The 15978-nt window shown below is 36.4% G+C and overlaps 1 protein-coding gene across 3 annotated transcripts in view; it reads right to left on the bottom strand.

The window, feature by feature from the left end:
• LOC138064432 (microtubule-associated serine/threonine-protein kinase 4-like) overlaps positions 1–15978 on the bottom strand; it is a 300511-nt gene that overhangs the window by 203298 nt on the left and 81235 nt on the right. The gene's annotated exons all lie outside the window — the stretch shown is intronic.

Raw genomic sequence — 15978 nt, forward strand, 5'->3', positions numbered from 1 at the left:
CTCCATAAATGCAGCCTTTGACCTGACTAAACGTGAAGAATGTTTCAGTATTAATTTAGGTACATACCTATAAGCACATGTTTATTTTTAGCTGAAAAGAAATGTGGAACAGATAAGCTTGTATAATTGTCTTGAAAGTTAGGCAGTTTATTTTATTTCTTCCTCCAACTGTTATTTTCTGCATTAATCATATTGCTTCATTTAGTTCTGTCAGTCAATATTCTATATTCTGAGACAATTTAGAAATTACTGTGATTACTAGAATCACCTAATTAAAAGATAAAACCTGAGCATGTGAAAATATATATGAATATGCAATTAAAGTTTTACAATGCAGATTTAATTTAAATTTATGTATACGCATATCCCATGTGTGGCTACCACTTCCGCACTAGACATGGTGGCGGTATATGATAAACTATATTTATTATGCACCACGGAACCACTCACTTCTACACTGCCCTCTGGAAATAGCCCTGATAGAGATAGATTCAATACTCTAAATATCTCCACAGCATCAACTCACCATCACTGAATTTTTAAAATTATTTTCTTTTCAAATGTGAAAGAAATAAAGCTCAGAATAGATAACAAGCAATCCAACAGTTGCCTTACATTTTGGTAACTTGCAATCCACAAGAATAGAAACTGCTTTTCCCTAGCACTGGTAAAAGAGAACTTTCTATTGTATTTTTAACCACTGATAAAGCTATTCAAGTGTTAGTAGAAAAATTATAATAAGTGCCACATTTTCAGAAGTCTAGAGAAACGGGCACAGTATAACCAAGATACCTGGTTTTACAAGTAGAGGAATGGAAAAGATATGCAAGTGTTTCAAACTGGCTAATTCATATACAACCTTTCTTGAGGCATATCAGAGATGAGAGAAATAACTAAAACATACAAGAGCACATTCTGCTGGATTTTGAGGTTATATTGCTTTTGAAAAAAAACTAAATGCTGGTTTTGCATGAGTTAAGAGAGCAAATAGAAGTGGTGCAAGTTAACCTGCCCACTGTATGTATATAAATGTATGCACACACAACCTCTCATGCATCAAACCAGGCCTCATCTATGTAGCAGGGTTAAAGATTTTCATCCAGGCCTTTTCCATGCATTATCTCCTTCCCATCACTGCAAATCACTCCACAATTACTGTTTTATCTTTCTAATCAATCACAAGTTCAAACTTTAAGAACTAGTTTGCAATTTCTATAGGTAATTTGCCAGAGGAATTACAGCAGCATATGACTCCGAATAAGGGAACACTAACATAACAAGGAGATGGAGGAGATTTTTTTTTTTTTTCCTTTAAACTGAGGTATGGCACTGCAGAAAGAATAAGTCACATTTCTCTCATACATCTCTCCCCACCATCCTGCCCCCTCCCAAAAAGCTCACAGCATTGACAAGAGAGACCAAATTTGAGGAAAGAAATTAATTTTCCTTGTGCTTGGTATCCCACCCACTCCCAGGCAGTAACTATCTTACTGCACCACCAAAACATCCAAACAATTACCAGTACATATGCTTTTGTTGGTCTGTTTTTGCCAAACAGCAGCTACCAGTTGAGCAGCTACTGCTGGGTGTTAGCATTACTCTCCTAGAGGGCTCAATTGCAGCTGACATAACTAACAACTATTGTATCTCTCAGCAACACAGCATGGTTCCCTTGTTTATTCTTGTTTCATATTTTGAAGGGTTTCCTTTGTAATCATACCTTTTACTGAAATTTTAGATTCTAAAGTGTTAATTGATGAGTATGTTAAAAATGTTGCAAAAACTCTACAAGGCTAGCTATAGAATGTAAGAAAAGGAAAACTGAAACATTGGTTGGAGTAGGAATGGTACTGGCATATGGCCAAAAGCCTTTTGCTTTAGAACTGAAATCCCAAGGCTGACTCAAGTCCAAGTCTATCTAGAGCCTCCAAATTCAATGAGCTTGTCTTCTTAGTCAAAGGCTTTTAACCTGATCTCAGAGTGAAACACAAACATCCTGGTTTTGTAGCAGATCCTTAACACAGCTTAAATATAATGCATAACAATGATGGGCCACTAAAAATACTGTTCTTGTCTCACCACAAACGCAAAGGTTCTTACAAAAGTAGCAGAGATGTCTGATATCCAAGCTCTCTAGTAGCTGGATAGCTCGTGTCCCTCACTCCAAATAAAATTAAACTAAAACTTTCTATTCTATAGGAGTATTTGGTGTTGGAATTAACGATTTAGATTGTAGTTCCAGGAAATGCGTTCAGTAGCATTCACAAGATCAAACTTGCCATCCAAACAAAAAAAAAAAGTTTTTCATTCTCCAGGACCTTGACAGCTAAAGACAAACATTGGGTATAAAACAAAACTGAAAAACACATAAACATACAGAAACCTCACCTTAAAAAAAGTTTGTCTCACATGTTTGTGATCACAAAGGAAATATATTTCCTCCATGTGACCACAGAGACTTGGGAACCAGGAGAATATGAAGTCTTCTAGGAATGATACCTCAGAGCTGATTCCCTCTAAGAACCTCCAGCTTCCTCTCCACTGTGAATGACATGTGAATCAAATTCTGGTTACATCTTTGACCGTTTCCCAGGAGGAAATCCCGTTTTGATTATTTCTCCTGAAGACACACCATAGGTATCAAAGTATTCAGACACACAAAAACTGTATATGGAAGCATTTTGAACTTACTTTTATGGATGGATTAAAGCACAAACTGTAAAGGAAGATGACTACATTTCCACAAAGAAAGCCAAGGTTATTTTTCTGAATGGTCATAAGAGAACTCAAGCCACTTTTAATCCCCACAACCAGTACAATGCTCCTATTCTGCATAGGAATAAGAACTCCTAAGGCAGAGATCGCGTTTCTGTTCTACAGCATTCTGAAAACCGTTTCAGTTCCTAAAGGAATTCATCCACCATGTTTTATGTTGAATTTCATAGCTGAAAAAGACAGCCTATCCAAAAATAATATTTTTGTTTGTTTCACCTAAAAATTCTGTAAAACCACTAGATCGTCCAATTTTTTAACCCTCCCGTGTGCATATATTCACAGCCAACCTTCAATACTGTCATTCCACAATGCTGTGAAACAGAGATTTCACTAGAAGTCATAATAGGTATTGGATCTTTATCAAGAAGCATAAAAGTCAAAGTCATGTATGATACCAGAACCTGGGTGTACATATCTTAGTCTTTTCTAACATTGAAAATAACCATTGAAGTGAAACAAGATGATGATGATCTTTAAAACATTTTATACAGATCAGCATCTAGCCGCTTCACATAAGTCAAAAACCTTATGATAATACCACCTGCTGTTATATGCTCAGAGTTTTCCTTAATGCAATGCTTTCAACTTCCAGCAATGTTTTAGCGTTTTCGGGGGGGGGGGGGGGCGGGGGGGGGGGGGAGAAGGGGGAAAGCCATATGGAATCACACTATCCGTCTGCCTCTTGTTCCTTCAGCTTCTGCAAGCTCTGGTGCTCTGTAAAGTGCTACTGAAATTGACTACAGGACTGAAAGTCTGAAAGTGAAAAGTTTCTTGAAAATTGGCAGCCAGGCGTAGACAACAGACCCAAATTCACGCTCCTGCCAAGATAAGGGCAGCTGTAATCCACCCGAAGAACCACCAGACAGCTTCCTCGTTTGTGCATACAGACTAGGTGACCAAACAGGACATCTGTAGCTCTGCATTAGGCACAGCAAGAATTGTTCCTTACACAACCATAAGGGGGCTTTGTTCGTTTCACTGCGTTATAACAGGATGGCTTCTTTTTAACTAAGGTGTTCTATCGGTGTAGCTATATATGCCAGTTTCATCACAAACTGTCTGAATAGGGTCATGAAAATCCACCACTTGGTTTTCATGATTTATTTTCCTAGATCTAGTTCACCCATAGAACCTATACAATCATATCACATCAAACTTGCAATTACTTAAGGGAATAAAGAAAGCAATTCTCCCATTTTGGAGTGCTAGGAACTCAAGGTGCCCTGTTTAGAAGTCTTCATTCATTCACCGATAACTAATCTATCTTAATATCATCATTAACATACATTACATTCCAGGGAGGCTAATTCATTTTAACAGAATCAAACAACATCCATAATTATGTTATTAACTACTAATAAGGCATGATAATTCATATGCAAGTCTAGACACTCTAAACAATACATACTTTAATATTCAAAGTAACAAAGTATTTCATCTAGATATTTTTACTGCTATAAGTGTTTGCTTATAATACCAGAATGAAGTATATTTTTCCCAATTCATCTGATAAGTTTTACATGTATATTCCTTGTTGCTGTAATTCTGATATTCTTGATATCAGACAGTGACAATATCATTGTCACTTCTTTTAAGAAACAGAAGTAAATATCTTTAAGTCACCTGTATACTACTCACCCGACTTGGAGTTAAATATTTACTTTTGGCACAGAGTACAAGCAACATAGCAATGCATTCAGTATATTCAAGAAATTTTAGATACCTCATTAATCCAGCTTTCTCATATTCATCTTGGATCACAAGATTTAATCCTTTAGAGAGTATACACAATGTGAACCTTCATTACTAAATCAAAATTTTTCTCCAGCATCAAATACATCAACCAGAAAGCTGTCATGCATTTCCATAAACTACTGTATAATTAAGAAATTCTTTTCAATATGCAAATTGATAAATAACAACATACTCAATATATATTTAAAAGTCCCAAAAAAATTTTAAAAATTGGATCAAAGAGAATTTGTATTTTCTTTCTTAAGCTAAGAAAATCCTCTGCAAGAGCAGTAGCACATGTACATACGTACAGATGTGATGTATCTCCAGTTCTCCTTTCTTCCACCCTTAAAATCTCTGTCATACCATTTATGCGCCCATGTATGTTTACCTAAAGTCCCTTTTAAGGACGTGGAGCACTTATTCCATACTTTTTCTCTGTGCAGTTGACAGCTCCCTTTCAAGGCTCAAGATGATAACCAATACACCACAGGAAAAGAAAATAGAGATGCTTTGCCAAATTCTTTGAAAGCACCGCTTCCTACAAGTCCCCAGCGACAGCACTCAAAAGGCACTGTTGGCTTGACAACAATTGCAACCTCTTAGCAGTAACCTCTTCCCCCTTTCAGCATGGCAGTCCCAACCCCACACACACCTTTTGCATTTCAGAAGTAGAGACCTTCAGTCAACATGTGCAGAGTGGATTGGTAGAGCACTGTTGAATTTGCATTCCCCTTCACCATTGCTGAGAGCAGCAAGCATAGCCACTATGCTACACAGAAACACACTCAGACAAGCCAGGTTGCTTCACTGCGTATCCAAGAGAGCACTGCAGTTATTCAGTCCAGCAGTACACGATGAGAGATTTCACTGCTCTTCTGAGCCACAGCATATGACTCAGAATACATATCACAAACAGGGAGAAATTCAAGATTCCTTAGTTAGTAAAACTCTAATACTTTTCTAGAGCTGATAAATTTAGGTAAGTGGCAAGCTGTTCAAACAGAGAGAGGCTAGGCTCCTATTGTTCAAATATACTGTAGGAGTGCAACATCAATTTGTTATGAAGAATACAATCGACTACGGTTGTTTCTTAGAAAAAGAAAATACTATTGGTCTTCGGATTATCTCAAGACTCTTGAAAACTAACTGCTTCCTCATACTGGAAGACATACACATTGCTAACAGTCTCAATTATATGTACAAGAGTCACCATGAGAATAGGATGCACAGATCATGAATAGACAGTATATGTACAAATTGGGCTTTCATGCCACCTGCCGGACAAAATACCACTTGCACCAACCCATTTCTCATTTAGCCATTCAGCCACCTTAGAAAATAATAAACTAGCCATGAAAACATTAGAAGAAAAATAACTGTTGCAGCGGCAAACTTTTTTTTTTTTTTGAGAAATAACTGGTAATAGTAAACCAGCCCTCCCTTTTCAATGACAAAAGATACAGAACATTGGTTACAACAGACATTTCAGCTATAATGGTTTTGCCTTTTGCATTGAATATTGTACATCTTATTGCAGCAAAATAGATAGACGAGTCAACAAACCAATAATGTAACAAGTTCCACCAAAATAGCAAGCCCTTACTCAATGATACAATGTTGCCCCCGCTTTTCCAAACCATAATTATACAATAGCATAAAACAACAACTTTATTTCTGAAAGCATAGGAGTATTATGAGTATAGTTTGATTTCTCTTGTGGGTCTTTTTTCTAAGAACAACTGAAAAATTACATCCATTCAAAAATATCATTCCTTTAAAAAAAATTCTGAACTGCTCTCAGTATTCCCCCAAGGAATGCCAAACAATGAACATACAGGAGTTCTCTTATTTAATAGCTCAAAGTTTGCAGTTCTACATGTCTACCTATACTCCAATTTTCAGAGAACAAATAAAAAGAAGCCTCTAAGTTGGTTTTATTATCCTGGCAGTTTCTAACAATCAACAGAATGATTTTAGATTATGTATGCAGAAAAGGAAGCAAAATCTTAAAAAAAAAAAAATTCTCATGACAAAACAATAGCAAATACATTCTGAATAATCCCTCCTAGATATTTGTAAGTTTGGTTCTTATGTGAGAACAATAAGAATAGGCAAGTAGTCTTTTAAGTACAATTATTAACTTTGGAAATGGTTTAAGTTTTATTTTTAAATCACTCTGAACAATGATGTATCTAGTCTCTTCATTAATTTTTGATGCCTAATTTTGCTTTTTGGAGGCATGTAATTTTAAGACTTGCAACAATGCAGTATTTCAAAGTTTTAATTTTCTCAGTGAGATAACGGAAGTAATGAACTTCCCCATAATGATGTATAATTCCTCTTAATGCGTTTTGCCTGTTCCTTCTGCTCCACGATTCAACATTTCCCTGTGTTTGGTCATTCTTCTTCACAAGAGCAACCCTCCTTCATTAGAAAGCAGCAGCTGAGCTTTTTAGCATTCTAATTAATGCCAAAATCTGGCTGCTCATGGAATAAAGATCCATTACAAACCAGACAAACTAGGGAAGCTTTGAATAAAAGGGAATGTTTTCCTACTGATCACTGGTTTTAATTTGTCCAGTGCTTGATACAGAAGAGCATATTTAACAAGCATACCAAGAAGCATTTATACGCAGTTATAGGTTCTGGAAGAGCATCCTCATGCTAGGGAAATTTGTTCAGGATATGCTCCTACCAGCCACATTATGATGAAGTATACTCAAATCCAACTATACTTTTAGTTGTCTTAGTTAACTTCAGCCGGTTCCATTTCTCCCCTATTTACAGTAGCAAATCTCATAATTTAAGTCTGTTTCTTAATACTAAGCTTCTTTTTTGAATAGATACCCTAACACAGAAAATTAGGAATCTATGATCAGCAAAACGTACGTTACTATCAAATTACTCTATCCATTACAAAGTCTGTGATCATTTCTAAATTTAACTGACCACACACTAACTGAATATCTTCCATTGCACCATGTAATTACAGACATTCAGCAATGATCAAGAGGTTAAATGTATTCATGAGAGAGTAGCAGTTAACCAATCTCCTCCTGATTATTACATTTTTTACTCAAGTGACACTAGGTCAACTTGAGCACTATCTAGATTTCTTAATCTCCTCAACACGATGAAAGAAAAATCATCATAGATGCAATGATCTTGCTGTACTATTGCCAAAGCTAAAAATATGATGCCATTAGATACAAATATGTTCACCAAGATAGGGCGTATTTTGATCAAAGAAAGAAAAGCAAGTGGAACATTTTCTAGCATTACTGAGATGAACACTTAACAGAGTTGATTCTCAAATCATCAGTCTGCTGTGGCAGCATACCGAACACTGGAACAAACATGGTTACTTCATCTGTCCAGAAAAATCACAAAACAATTAGCTGTGATACCAGCCTGGGGGGGGGGGGGGGGGGGCGCCCTGCAGGAAAATCAACAAGTAACATTAACATTAAAAAGACAGAAGTCCATATCCCCATCTGTTTCTGCAGGACAGCAGCACAATCTACAAGAGGAAGTCTGATTCCACATGAAAGTGTGAGAAAGTTTGACTGCAACTCAGGTATACAGATACCCAACAGCACGTGTCAAAGCCAATCTGAGACAGTCAACCCACTTAAAATTTTAAGCTGATAAAACTGTATCTGTTTTTAAGCCTAGAAACATAAGAGATGAGAGGCAGCAGTGCCTATTTACTCTTCATCCAACATAGACAGAAGCAGGCTCTGCAGTATGTCCTCAAACTGAAAAATGGCTGCAGAAGGATCCTAGGTATATACTTTTGCTTGTTTGGGACTAAGAAAAATTAAAGAGTAGGGACTCCCTAATATTACCACCAGAGAGTTCTGGATAAGCTATGTTCCCCTGCTGCCTCTAAGTCAGCTGAGCCATTCAACTCTGAGTCTCTCTTATTTGAGAGTTATGGCCCTCATCAAAACCACAGAAATACAAATACTTGAGTCTGAGGGATAAGAGTTATTCCTGGGCTGTCTGCTTCCATCCTCTGCTACATTACAATCACTTGTTAAGTACCATAGGCATGAGAACATGTTGACAGAAAGACTCTAGGAGGAAAACAAAAATTTTACTTTGGCAATTTACAGAGTTACCATACCTAGTTACCATACCTAGTAACCATACCATATCCTCTCCTGAGGATACTGTCCCACAGCAAAAACTGAACATAAATACACCTCAAGGGCTTCCATGCAAAGTCCACCATTTTAGACCAAATTTCATGGAAAAGTTAAAAAATTAAATATTTACATTTCTGTTAGTTCAAATTTAAGTTTCTTGACAATATATAACTTCACTATTGACATTTAGATCAGTAAAGTAGCACCTTACCCTCTAAGGTATTAACTGCTTTTCTCACCTTATTTATGCATAGGTATTAGACTCCTAAGACTGCTAAAAGCAGCCATACAGGTTGTGACTGAATCATGAGAACCAAAGAATACCCTAACCTACTGCTGCTTTACCCAAGCAACACAGGAAGCGCTCGCATTGAAGGTTATCAACACCTTTCATTATGCCTTCAGATACAGAAGGCTGATGGAAGAACTGAATGAGCTCTCCACTATACAAAGATTTTCCTACACCTATAATGGTGTCCTCTGGTGCCAACTTTATCTCATTTATTTTAAAGTCAGAGCTGTGAGCAACATTAACTTAAAAATAAAAGTACTTGGAGAATGGGAATCAGACCATGAGCAACAGGTCTGTACATCAACACACTCCAGAAGCAAAGACTCACCTCCTTGCACCTTGCTATTAAGTATTTTCCCATTAAATTTTGAAATTTATGGATGAATCTCAATGTTTGAGCTATCACATTAGCTGGCTAGACATTGAAAACAAAGTAGTCTGTTTTCTTTTACTTCTTATGATAGAGACCGGCAGAAAGCATTAGAGCTCAGTTTAGCTAAATCCATTCCCGTTCTGGTCATTTTTCCAGTCTGTTTTCTTCCCTTCCCACAGCCTTTTTATCCTTTTCACAAAACCCCTTCTTTTTCACCCACATAAAACCTTTATAGCTTTAGATAAGTTTTTGATGTCAGGCCAGAAAGGACCCGAGTTTGAGTTTTATTCCCCGTTCATCACAGATTTTAACATTTTACCCAATTATCCTTTAAACATAGTTCAACAAGTTGAGAAAGCACCTAAACTTCACCAAACACTATAAATTGATTACACAATCTCTTCCGGTTCTGTAGTTTGTTGGCTAACCACCCTTACTCCATTGTTTCTCATGCAGCTAATTTTACCAGCACTCAAGTTCTTGACCTTACTTTTTCAGTGTTCCCCACAACTTTTTTTTTTTTTAATATATAAAAAAAATGACAGCACGACTCTACACGATATTCCTAGACAAACGTCACTAACTTCACATACACAGAACTCAAGTTAAGAATCATAATGGACAGGCAGCATAAGTCCTTTTCAGAGTCACTGCTCTAAGATGCAGTCACAAGCCTCAGTTCTGGGGGGTGAAGTACTGCATATAACCTAGCTTACTGATCTCGACTGTGTGGGCCCCACAAACAAAACCAGAACCTGCAAGAATAAGACATGCACAATTGACTGTGTAGGCCAAGGAAGGCAATTTTAACAGCTGTAGATTTTTCATTATTTAAAAGTGCATTATTTAAAAGGAAACTAGTCCTGGTGAGCCTTCTTCACTGTCTGGGAGAATTCTCTCATGAGGAGAGATGATAAACTAGGTCAACCTTGTTACGGAAGATTACTATTCGACTTGCTTTAACTATTATTCTTTAATAAATGATATTATGCAGTATGAGAGGTGTTCTTGATTTTGTCAGACTTAAACCATTTATGGAAGAGTTAATCCTGGCCATCACAACTTTCAGATTTCATCCACTGAAAATGAATGGGAAAAGCACGAGGAGGAACAAAGCTAGTATTTCTAATCAGAGAATTTATGAAAAAGAGTTGACATTTCTCTCCAACTTTACATAGAAAACAAAACGTTTTGAACTCTGTCAAGCAGTTGAAACTACAAGTGTCTTTTAACCTCAAATGTAAAGTGAATATTTTAAAATGCCAATACTATATCTTTTTTTTAAATGAGGTAGAGTGCCCCAGTCATCAACTACTTTTATCAGTTTGTCAATGAAATATTATAATTTCACATATTTGGACCAGGTCTTCTCCAATCTTTCGTGGTATACAAATATTGGGTATAAGTGCCTATAAAGATGAATGTTCATTTTCCCTCTTTCTACTACTAAATTAGAACTAACTACTAAATTAGAATTGCAATTAAGAATTTGTTAGAAGGCAAATACAGACAAAGAAATATGAATGCAAATACACATTAATGGGTAAGGAGTTAGTGAAATGAAATACACAAGGGAGAATGACTCTCTAGTCTTAAAAGCTAAAAGCAATTACTTGGTAATTTTAGCATTACACAGGAATAAATATTTTCCATTTTAAAAAAATACTTAGTGATTAGTCTCAGATCCTAAGCTGGTTTTAAGTCAGAAAAGAACACCACATTCAGACCTACACAACAGCTTAGTGTTCAAATAACCTCCTCAGTTCACATTCAGTACTACTGAAATCTAGCTAATTATTTTGAGACGATTTCAGATAAGAGACAGACATAAGATTAGCTACTTAAAAGATCTCCATTATATCTTCAACAGGTTTCTTGGAAGTGCTATTCCTGTAAATGCTCATTAACTTGCAAGGTATTAAATAGCTGCTCACATATACAACCCAAGAATCTTAGCCATTGAAGATCTGGATTCCTGGACAGAAAGAGCTAAAATTTAGATCAACCTAAGTTTCAGATGCAGACTCTTCTCACTCTCTAATAATTGTATTAAAAAAAAAGTAGTCCGCTTCTCCAGATAGTCATAAAACTAAATGTGCAAACAATTAAAAAAACCTCTCTACAATTTTAAAGTGAAACGTTTAAGTATAGGCCTTAATTTTTAATTATGTGGTTTACCCAACCACAACTGATGTTGTCATTCACTCATCTAACCAATTAGTGTTTCTAAAGAACGTATTTTATTTGTTTGCAATCATTTGTTATTTAAGCTATAATTTTGCTGCTTCTCAGGCAACAAATGGCTGTCTTGCATCTGGGAAATAAAACACACAAAAGGGTATTGGTGTGCTGTTTGAATACATGCAATTAGTGGTAGTTACATTCTAATTAGCATAATTAGTTTTGAAACAGTCCTCATAATAACTGTCAACATTATGTCAATTTAGCTGAAGTTAATGGCATATTTAACAAAGACACACTTACTCATTTTCAGTATTATACTATTTAAAAGGAAGAAGGAGGCAAGGCCCTTTCTGGAGAAGTAAAGCTGCTTTTCACAAACACGGAACATTCCTTATTTTTCCTTTTCAGCAATCCATCTTACAAAGCAGTGGTTTATATAATTACCACCCTCACACTTGCATAAGACCATTCTTTCTGCTAGAGTGGCAATAAAAAGCAAGTTTACAAAAATACAGACACTCACAAATTCAGTCTTTTATTGTTTTTGGCAACACTGAAAATATTTTTGTTTTTTTAAATTTCAGCAGAACTCAAGAGGTATATAGAGCGCGCCAAGTAGTAGTAAATAACGGCACTCACACTTAGACAAAACATCACTGCACTGCTTACCAGGAAAGAGCATCAGCCATTCACAAAGGCCAGTTTTACTCTTTTTCTATTTTTTGTAAATTACTAGATACTACCTACAAGTAGTCAAAGATGTTCCCAGTACATTCATGAAGAGAGGAAAAAAACCACACTTGTTTAGTAAACCAGGCAGAAGTCTAGTCATTTCACTGACACCATTCAAGTTTCCAAGAGGAGAAGAAACAACATGCCTTGGAGTGTTTACCATACCATACCATAAATGCTCATCTTCCACAATAGAAGGGACAGCTAGCCTATGCTCAGTACTTCCTATAAAAGTGAAGCTATCTTTATTGAAAGATCCACATAATAAAATGTGTTATGAACAAAAGCTTCAAATAAAACATGTAGATTCTAGCAAACCTGCCTTTTCTTAACTTAAAAGAGAAAGACAGCATACAGTAGTCATGAAATACATTGCCTTAAAAACCCTTCTGGACTATGAGAAGCCTTGTATATTTTTTGTATAAATCACAGATAAACAAAAAGAAAGACTTCATGTTCCTCAAAGTTAGGTTACCTTTTCCCCCTAAACTTACGTTCTAAGCCACAGTTGTATTTGTGTATCATGAGGCCTTAAAGGAGACTTGTATTATTAATGTTGGAGACAAAACAAAACTACAGAAGTTTTACACAATTAAATTTTGCACAAATCATTTTCCTTTCATCTACATATTTGTCATCATTTATTGTAGAGGTGCCTTGTGTTCAGGCTTCTACAGTTTTTATGTATGTAGCTATCTAGCAAAAGTTAAAAACAGTAACTTCACTCAATCCATGCCACTCAAAGAGGCAAGAATATCTTTCTGTCTACAAAAATGTAAGTAATTACTCAGGCAGCTTAAGACTCATTATCATTACTTTAAGCACATCAGCTTATTGCAATGAAATATTAACAAAAACTTACTCATTTCAGTTTATTTTGAAATACTTTCCTAAAAATCTAATAGCAGTAATAAAAATGGACACATCAATACAGTAAGCAGCCATGCTATTTGTAGATACTGGGAGGAAGGGGACAGGGAGAGGAGACTTGCTTTGAAACTTTGGACATCAAATGAGGCAACAACTCTCAGTTAACTCCATGGGCCGCTTCAATAGAAAAGGACCGCTTCCAGGGGCCCATTCATCCTACCCTGATATAGATGCCTGAAGTCAGGCAAGATGACAGTCATCCTATGAGGCAAGAAAGTCAGATAAGTTAACTCTACCGTAACTTCCGTAAGCTCCCTCAAACGCTTGGTGCTGAGACAGATGTTCTGAATTGCCTTCTAGGAGCACATATTTTTCACCACTGACTACAGAGGGAAAGTACCAACACCCTGAGAGAATATTCCTAAGCAGAATTTTTCACACCTCAGCTTCACCTTTCTATTTACTGTTGAAGATATAGAATATCTTTTTCTTAACGTTTCTAAACCCACGTTAATATTCATTCTGGACTCCCAGTGGTCTTCTTGACCACCACAGAATCCATCTGTCACGGCTGGCACAACATGCTCCTGTCAAAAGTGGAAGAATGACAAGACTATTACATTACTACTTCCGAATTAAGGACCCCCCACAAATCCAATGCCCTGTCCCCTTCATCTGAAAATAAGCCATCCCCACATACACTTTTAGCATGCTTACATGGTTCTATAAGGAAACCATATTTTTCCATCTGTAGTCAAAATATCTATCTTGCAAGGCTGAACTATGGATAGCTATTGATCTCAATCCAAAGCAACACCTGAGGCCATTTTTTTAATCAATATTTCTCCCATAACCCGCTTTAAAATCTATATTGCCCCATAGAAAGGATTTACATCTGTGTCACAGTAATTGATCTAAACAAGTTTTAGAAGTTATTGACAGAGGGAGGGGAAAAAAAATAGGTCTTTTGTATTCCATCTGCAATTCCACTAAGTTCCAGTACGCATCTTCGAGCTGCTTTCATTCTTGCGTATCCTGACTCTCAACAACCACAGCTTAGAGTCAAGTCCATCAACCCCAGAAGAACAACCAGTCCTAGTAGAGGAACACAGTAATGGCCTAAAATTTTTTAAAGTGAGTAAGATGATATGTTTGAAATTATTTCAACTCAGACTGCAAACAGCTACATAGAAATTCTTCATACAAATCTCTTATATGTAAGGCCAAACTTTCTTGTGAATGCAATTAAAACTCCCATCATGAGAAACTGATAAGCCTCCACAGTCCAATCCTGCCAAGAAACAGAGTAAAACAAAGCAAAACAAAGAGAGTGGGGAAGAAGTAATCATGAGCCTAGTTTATGGTCCCTTTTTAGCAAAGCCACATTTTGTCAGAAGCCTGACAGCAAAGCATTTGGCAAAGCAAGTTTTAGAAGAGCTCTCCGCATGTGACAATATGATATTAGGCTCCTTACCAGGCAAGTCTGACTGTGTGCAAGGTGGAGGTGCGGGTTCCTCATAAAAGTATTTATTTCTTATCAGAACTGCTTGGATGTGCTGAATAGAAGGCTCTCCTCTGCATTTGCAATGCTTAAAAAAAAGTTGCAGTCGAGTACAGATAAAAGATGTGGACAGACACAAAGAAGTCAAAATGACAAATACGCCATAAACCTCAATAGGTGACTTTACCTTAAGGAAGTATGATTCACTGAATTTTTCATTAGCTTTCTGTTTTATGATAATTTAAAATCTTTTTGTCAGCGTGCTGCTGAATCTTGTTCTTACTATAGTTTAAAGTGTTACACCAAAAGCACAACATTGCTAGCAGCATGACATCCAAGAGTTATGCTTGCAGAAAGAGATAATCAAATAGCAACACAGCACTTTTTTTTTTGTGGAACGATCATTAGAAGAATATACAAGTTTTTTCCCCTCCTCCCCAGGTAGAGAAAAGGAAGAAGAACATACGGTTCTGATGAAGTTGAAAAATTGATTTCTGAATGCTTATCTACATCATTTAGTGATCATCATTATCTACATTATCTTTATCATTTTAACCATACATAATCTCAAAATATCTCCTTCACAATGAACTGTTGTTTTTCCTAACAAACTGGAAAACAAAACACATAAGTTATAACTAGTTGTCTGGAAAACATTTGGGCACAAAACATACAACTTCCAAAATAATCAAGCATTTGCAGTAAGGATCAAATCTGATATACCACATCTGTGCCAAAGAGCCACAAATAATTAACAATACCATTAAGCAGAAATCACAGTTACATTTGTAAGTCCAGATTTTGGGCTCTTCATAATAAAATGCTATTTCAGTTAGATTCACATAGAAACTAGCCATCTACATGCCCATATGATACTAAAAGTCGGCACGTTGGATCATAGTTCTTTCTGACCTGAAGGCTGCGTATTAGAACAAGCCTTCCATGGAAGCTACACATGAATCAGCAAAATTTTAACCAGTCAAAAGGTAGGAGAGGGGGCATCATTCCTAGCACTTTTCTGCTTTTTCAATCAACATTAAATATATTCATTAAGCCCTTTTCTGAAGAAAAGTATAGGACAGTATATAGAGGTCTTGCATTAAAATGCCAAGACTTCATATGATCTTAGTGCACAGAAGACAAAGCAGTGGAATGGATTCTTGAAAACAAAAAATTGAAAGTTCAAGAGTATGATGTATATCTTCCCTGCCCCCTCTCCTTATCACTTTATTCAAAAGACTTAATTAAGCTCCTGCTTCATGCCCATGCTCTCCTGACAGCAGAGTCCCGCAGAAAGTGGAAACAAAGAAGTTGATAGAGAAGAATGCCCAAGAGAAAGGCCGGCTGCCTTCTACTGCTGTCT

The sequence above is a fragment of the Struthio camelus genome, chromosome Z (assembly GCF_040807025.1).
Source record: "Struthio camelus isolate bStrCam1 chromosome Z, bStrCam1.hap1, whole genome shotgun sequence".
In the NCBI taxonomy this organism is placed as follows: domain Eukaryota; kingdom Metazoa; phylum Chordata; class Aves; order Struthioniformes; family Struthionidae; genus Struthio; species Struthio camelus.